General features: G+C 39.6%; 1 protein-coding gene across 3 annotated transcripts in view; it reads left to right on the top strand.

Moving 5' to 3' along the window:
* The first annotated feature begins 2,479 nt into the window (after window positions 1-2,479).
* The window catches only part of LOC122829518 (trinucleotide repeat-containing gene 6C protein-like), a 53,519-nt gene continuing 48,990 nt past the window's right edge, over window positions 2,480-7,008 (top strand). For all 3 annotated transcript variants that reach the window (XM_044114127.1, XM_044114126.1, XM_044114125.1), the window contains exon 1: window positions 2,480-3,287. The gene's annotated coding sequence lies outside the window, so the exon portion shown is untranslated. The remainder of the gene's footprint in view (window positions 3,288-7,008) is intronic.

Below are 7,008 nucleotides of genomic sequence, written 5' to 3'. Positions count from 1 at the left end.
TTAAACAAATACAACTCCAGAGTATGATGCTACCATCATCATGTTGCACCAAGGTTTGTTCATGTGAGATCTCTACTGACCAGAGCACCTTCTCTTACATGGCATAGCAACCTGAAATTAGGCTGCAAAAACACACAAACAACCTTCTACATAAGTTGATCCAGAGTGATCACCAGCTGTTTTTTTCTTTTCAAATCACACAGCTGAGATCTTGAAATCAAAGACCTGCAACTCATAGCATTAACTTGAGAGATGTGTGAGGGATTTCCTCTGCATCAGGTTGAGCTCTGTGTTGCCGTCCCTGATCCTGACAGTTCAGATGCATTCAGTGCTCATTTACAAATTTCTCAGATCAGGCACAAACAGAAAACTAACCTTTCAGTTAATTGCGAGGTTTGTAGATCACATATCGAGAGACTGGAAGAGACTGCAATATTATGGATTTAGGGCAATGAATCCGTTTGCAGAGCACTGCAAATTCTCATGAATGTTCTTTTTGATAGCTTTGCTCACTACTTCTCACATCATTTTGGCTAGTTGTTCAGTTTGTGCAAACCACATTCCAGCCATCTCTGATCAAATCCCCTTCCCCCTGGTGAAGAAGAGCATCCCCACAGCATGACACTGCATCCACCATGTGCCAGTAAGGGAACTGAGTTTTCAGGGTGATGTGATGTATAAATTTTCTGCCAAGCTAAGTACTTTGCATCTAGGCCAAGGAATACTTTTGCAAGGCATGCAGTACAAACATGCATGTCTTGTCACAGGCACACACACATGCTCTCTTTTTGTCGTTAACACACACTTTTTCTTGCTTGGCTCACAATTTCTCACATCACTTCAGCTAATAATGATGCACTTGACTTTGCCTGGTGTAATAAACCACAAATTTAAACATCATGGATAAAAAATAAATACCTTCACATTCTTCTGGATTCAGAGACTGAGCCAGGGTGAAGTTCATATCCCCTACAGTGTTTCTGAAGGCATTCCCCCCCGCTTTCACCTCTCTTAACCCTGAGCACAGAACATCTGCTTTCCCCATTCAGTGGGAGCTTGCTGCTTTAATAGCTCTGGGCATATTGCCTCAAAAACGACAGAAAAAAACTTTTGGCCAAGCCCCTCCTGCTCTCTCATTTGTAGTCTGTAGCGCAGATGTAAGTGAGTGCTCTGACTGGTCAACCTTGCCCTTTGTGGAACGCAATCTTGACCTGTTCCCAGCAAACTGAGTGTGTATCTGTGAGTGCCTCTCTGTGCATCGAGGGGTCATTTCCATGAGAATGGAGTGCAGAGAATGGACAGGGGGCCATGTTTTACTTGTCTAAGGCGGCTGCAGATGCAGTTCTGGGGTGCAGAAGGGTTTACGCATGTATCGTGTTGTGAATGGTTGATGTCACTCCCTGTTTCTGAAGATACAGCAGAGATTTTGCCCTCTCACAAGCTAGTTCAATATATTCAGTATATAGTTTGCATGTTCTCACCATGCATGTGGGTTTTTTCTCCAGTTATTCTGGCTTCACCCTGCAGTTTAAAAACATGACTCTCTTTAAAATTGCCCTTAGGTATGATCAAATAAAAATTTTGACTAATTCTAAATTTGGCCAAAGAGAAAATGACAAAAATAATAGACAGACAGCTAAAAGTACTAATTCAGCACATAAGTAAGTCAGTTTTTAAATATTTAAATATGCCATAAAAGGCAGAAGTGCATGCATTAGGTATATATAGAAATATTTATGTAATGGTTTAAAATGCTTTGGTAACTCAAATGTGTCCATAATTTATTAAATAGATATTTAAGTAACATGAAAATAGTTATTTAAAACTTGCATGCACTATGTTAAAATAATTTTAAATACATTTAAAATTATTTGTAATAACACATGTATTTATATTTTTTCATAGTTATGTTTTGCAGAATATAATTTGAATATAATTTCTCTCATCTTTACTGTGCTCTGCAATACTCTTTGAGATTGGTCTTTAGTTCAGTTGTTGTGCAGATTAACCAATCAGGTGTTGGGCTTCTTGATGGATTGGCAGAGGAAATATGGACTCACTTCTCTCTAAATGCTGAAATAAAGGCACATTAAAACAGTGAATTCAAGTTTTAATTAATGATGTAATTATTTGTCCATTTGATAAATTAGCATATTTGGAGCTCATTGTATTTATAAGTATTGTTTATTTACACACAAAACTTTCATTCATTGATTAATTCCATAGATTGAGGCGCTTTTTGCCGTAAATACATATAGTTTGCTTTCTGTTTGCCTCAGTTAGTGCCATTGAAATGTGACCTGTTTGGTTTCGTGCCTGTCTCCTGCTGCTGCCCATAACGTGAAGGTCCTCACTGTGAAAGCGCTCCGGGGCTCAGAAAAGCAGGAGAGGGTGGGCCGGATGGGCGGAGTCAGCGTCCGCTGCTCTGATTGGCCGAGAGTGACGTATCGGGAACCACTTCCCGGTCCGTGTTTCTCACTGGAAGGAGGAGAGGCAGACTGCGGTGTTGTTAGTTTGAACAAAATGGCTGAAAGACCGCTGTCATCGAGAGCTCACTGAACGCCCACCGCGAGTCTCCGCTCCGTCGTCTGGATTCCACGCAGAATGTATTTCCCCGGAGCCGCTGCTCGCTTTGCATTCGCGGCAGCCAGCACGTCGCTAGCCGTCCAGCCGACTTCTTAAACTGAAACGTTTCTTTTGCACTTTAAAACAAGTTGGCTGGCTGGCGGACGTCGGCTTGCTCAGAGAGAACTCTCTTCGGCGATTTCCCCCCCCCCTTCGAAAACTGCCTGAATTCTCCGTTTTTGCAAAACCTCTCCTCAGTCGACGACTTATATCTTAAAGCTAACACTAGCTACCATTATTCTGCTTTTTAAAAGTCATTTTATTCGTGTTCAGTTATTTTTTGTTTTTGTTATTAGTGGTGCTTCACCGTTTACCCCTCCCCTCGTTATATCGGTATATTGTCTTCGATTAGTTTAAGTTCAAAACGTTTATTTCAGTATTTTTTTAATGCTCAAAGCAGAAATCACCGAACTTGCTGTGTGTATATCTGGCTGCGTCGCCGTTGTTTACCTCGGTATCCTGACACCACAAGCTGCTTCAGCAGCAGTCGGCTTATCTATCAAGTCCGACTTTAATTGCTAAATCTCTGCACCAACGTTTTACGGGTAACTTTTCAAAAAAAGAAAACCATAAAAAAATTCAGACATCGGATTTTTTTTTAATATTTTCCTGCCATGCACCGATTCTTCACTAAAAGCGGCCAAAGCTGTTATGAACGCAAGGTAAGTTTTAAATCCATCATATCTTATACCATTATGATTTAGCGGTTATTGTCACTGTTAAATGTTTGAAAAGAAAAGTTTGAGCTTAAAAATTAGACATGAATTGATTTTATTATCTGATTATTAATGCTTTCGGAAAATCCATCTTACTTAAGTCATGTGTCTGTGATGCACTGTTAAAGCTGAGCTTTGGTATTATCAGTACCAATGGGGTGCCACTGACTCACTTTGCTCTTTAGGAAGCATATGGAAAAGCTTCTTCCATGTCGTCGTGTTATTATACCCAGTGATGGTCGTGTCTAGAATGCATATGTTCATGAATAATAATGATGTTAGTGACTTGAAAATATTGAACACATTTATGACTGGCTTAGTATCCTAGAAAACAGCTGTGCTTGTAAACGTACACTATGATTACAGATGCACCGATTAGGGTTTTCTTGGGCAATACCGATTTTTTTTTAAATGATTTTTGTCCCAAATCTGAATTGGCTAAACCTCAAAAATTGAACATGTATCAAAGTACATGCTGTCCTTTCATTTTTATGAATTTAAAACTGTGGGAGGTCTTAGTTTTTATTTATTTAATAAGTTTGAACAAAATCAAATTTCTTAGTATTTGCCTTGCTGAACGAGCAAAACTTGGCCAGTTCCAATTTCTCATCAATGAGCTGGTGTATCACATTTATTTCGGGGAGATAATTGCCTTGTAAAACTCTTTAATTTATTGTAATTAAGGTAAAAGAGGGTTTAATTGGATCTTTTTCACAAATTGATTAATAAGTGATTGGATATTAGCAGTTGCCAATATTTGATGAGTAGTTTGGGGTCTTTTTTTTGATGCGATGGTGTTTTAAAATGTAACAGATATTTTCATATATTTTAAACTAGCGGTGCACCAATCATTCTGCCTGGTCAGAATTGGACACTTTTCTTTTGATTGACTGTAATCACCAGTCAAATACTAATGAAATTGTTCGCCTTTATTTGTTAGTTGCATTAAAACTAAGAATTCCCCCAGTTTTTGGTGAATAAAAAACACCAAACATGCAATTTGTGTCACTTTCTGGAGATGTTGGAGACATTTTTTTTGATGCATTAGTGTGGATAATTTTGTAATTGCTTAATTCTTTTTGAAATAAAGAATGAAGGAAAATGAAGCAAAAGTGTCACACTTTTTCTGTTTCCTATTTTACAGTTTTAAAAAAAACAGAATTGGCACATCAGACGTTAAAGAAAAATAGAAAATCTGTACTGGAAAAGCTTGATTGGAGCACCTCTGATTTAAACTCTCTCTTTTCACCACCATTCAGCCTGTGATTTATTCTCTAAATGTATCGCATCATGTATCTTGCAGACTATTGCACATTCCACTACACGAGTACATTATTAAACATAGCTGTCCTGTCTCCTTTCCCTCCTTCCCGGCTCCACCCCCTCTCCTCTGTCTCGGTACGAAAGCCCGAGATTCTGATTGAACTGTCGCCTTCCATTGCATCGCCTTTCCTCTGCATCCGATCTCCCAGGCACTGGAGTACAGCTTTTAATATCTCTGCCTCATGTCTTAATTGAAGTACATAATTTCCTGTTCAGTTTCAACTCCATAGCGCTCCCCTCCCCCCACTGACATTTTTGTCAAACTGTCTTATCTCCATCTTCACACACCAGCGAGGTGATGAAAGGGAAAAAAAAAACAACAGCATGTACGTGTAATAGTGCCACACATGCACACTGCAAAGCAAGTTCATTTGCAGCTAAGCTTGCCTCTAATTGTATATGCGGTTTGCCATGAGAGTGCAAAGAATGTGATGTTTGTTTGAATCAGTCGCTGTTTACACCCGAGTAACTGCTGCCTTTGTTGCTGTGGGACTTTGCAACCATTCGTCTCAAGTTTAAAATCCCAGGCAGTTTGTTATTGCCCTCCAGTTGTTAATGAGATCTCATCCGTGCCTCAGACTCACAGCTGATTCACAATCTTAAACAGAGCAAAGTTCTTACACAAGGGCAACCCTGTCTGTCTGCTTTAAAACACAATAAAAAAGATTGGAAAGATAGAGGGGAATTTCCATGTTACCTTGAGTACATGTTACTTCAATAACTGTACTAGACATAAGTGCTCCATAACTTTAGCATATAGGGTTCTAGAGAGCAGTGAGGCCAAAAAAATGTAATTATAGAACTTGCTAATTAATTACCTCAATAGGAATACAGGGTAGAGATTCACCAATAAATCTGTTATCAATTGAAGTTCAGAATGAGGCTTTTTTTTTCTCCTTGACCAACTCCAAAGATTCTTTTAAATAAATGCTTCAAACCAAAGAATATTCACCATGTCCAGTTTATACTTAAATAAAAATCAGATAGACATTACCTATATTTGCTTTAATCCTTGAATGTTCATTTTGTGGTAATTCTAACAGTTTTTGTCGATTAAAAATAAACCTGCTGCCTTCATCTGCATGCTTTCTCTCTGATGTATAGATAGATAGAAATACATATGTATTTTCCCTAGTGCGATGTCATCCATATTGAGACATTACGAGCCTGACTTAATGAATTTCTTTGCTACTTTGTCCTTTTTGGCTGTACACTTGAAAGCTATTATCCACATTGGCTCTGGATCGAATCAGGCTGCAGGCTGTTGGCATTCAGACATTATTTTGATTAGATTGTATTGTAACAAAACCATGAGGACAAATCCTGCCTGCAACTGCCATCTGCAGCCCGCTTTTATCACCGAAGGTCGAGATTGTTGACATAAAAAAGGAAACCCAAGGCTCGCCTCTCCTCGTTTGACCCGCTACACAAAACATAAAGCCTGTTATCATTAGCCTTGATCCTGTTGTTCATTTTATCCCCCCTGGCATACAGTTTTAGTTCTTCAAATATAATTTGGGATTTCTTTATAGTATAATTAGTCTGATCCTTCCAATCAAGTGAAACAAAAAGTATTTATTCCTTTTGGTCTGTGTGTATGTTTTTGTTGTGTGTCCCTTTTTTTCCCCCCATGAATGACCTTTGCCAGGGCCCTACTGTGGCTATCACTGAGCCTGTGATTATGAGGCTTTTCAGACGGTCCTGATAGATAGCATGCTTAACACCGCTGCAGGGTGCTGCTTTGGCAGGGGAGCGTTGACAGTAGAATCAGCTGGATTCCATTGGAGACTGCCAAAAGCCATTAGCCTCTTTCCTTGTTCTCTTTGTCCACGGATGTTTTGAAGTGAGGTTAAGGGCAGACAGGTAGCTTAACTGGGCATGTGTGTTCGAAGTGCTCATGGAGCTAAATAAAGTATGTTTGGGTGTGAAAACGGTAAGGAAGACGTAGGTATTTGGGGCACAACATCGTTTCCTACAGTTGATTACTTCGCTCAATGAATAACGTAAGAATTGACCACATACGATGTGGGATCAGAGGGTTGGACCTTTGGGTCATTTTGAGAAATTTGTCTTCAAATCCTGTGGCCATAAATTGGTCTTTTTAGAGGTCAAAATATGCTAAAGCCACTTCATACAGCAAAAGCATACCACCATAGTTTCAGATCTGCTTTATATACAGACCCAGACTCCAACTTGAGTGGAGCTGGGTCTGTATAACCTCTTCTGTCTTTTGAGTTGTGTGCCAATGGAGGGGCCATGGGCTAAAGGGGCCCAACAGGGGTAAGCCGGGCCGAGCCAGGATGGAAGCAGGGGGATGGAGGGGAAATGAAGCCAAAGCCACAGT

This window comes from Gambusia affinis, linkage group LG04, assembly GCF_019740435.1.
Source record: "Gambusia affinis linkage group LG04, SWU_Gaff_1.0, whole genome shotgun sequence".
Taxonomy (NCBI): domain Eukaryota; kingdom Metazoa; phylum Chordata; class Actinopteri; order Cyprinodontiformes; family Poeciliidae; genus Gambusia; species Gambusia affinis.
Note: the sequence above shows the minus strand (reverse complement) of the source record. Positions and strands in the feature narration are given on the sequence as shown.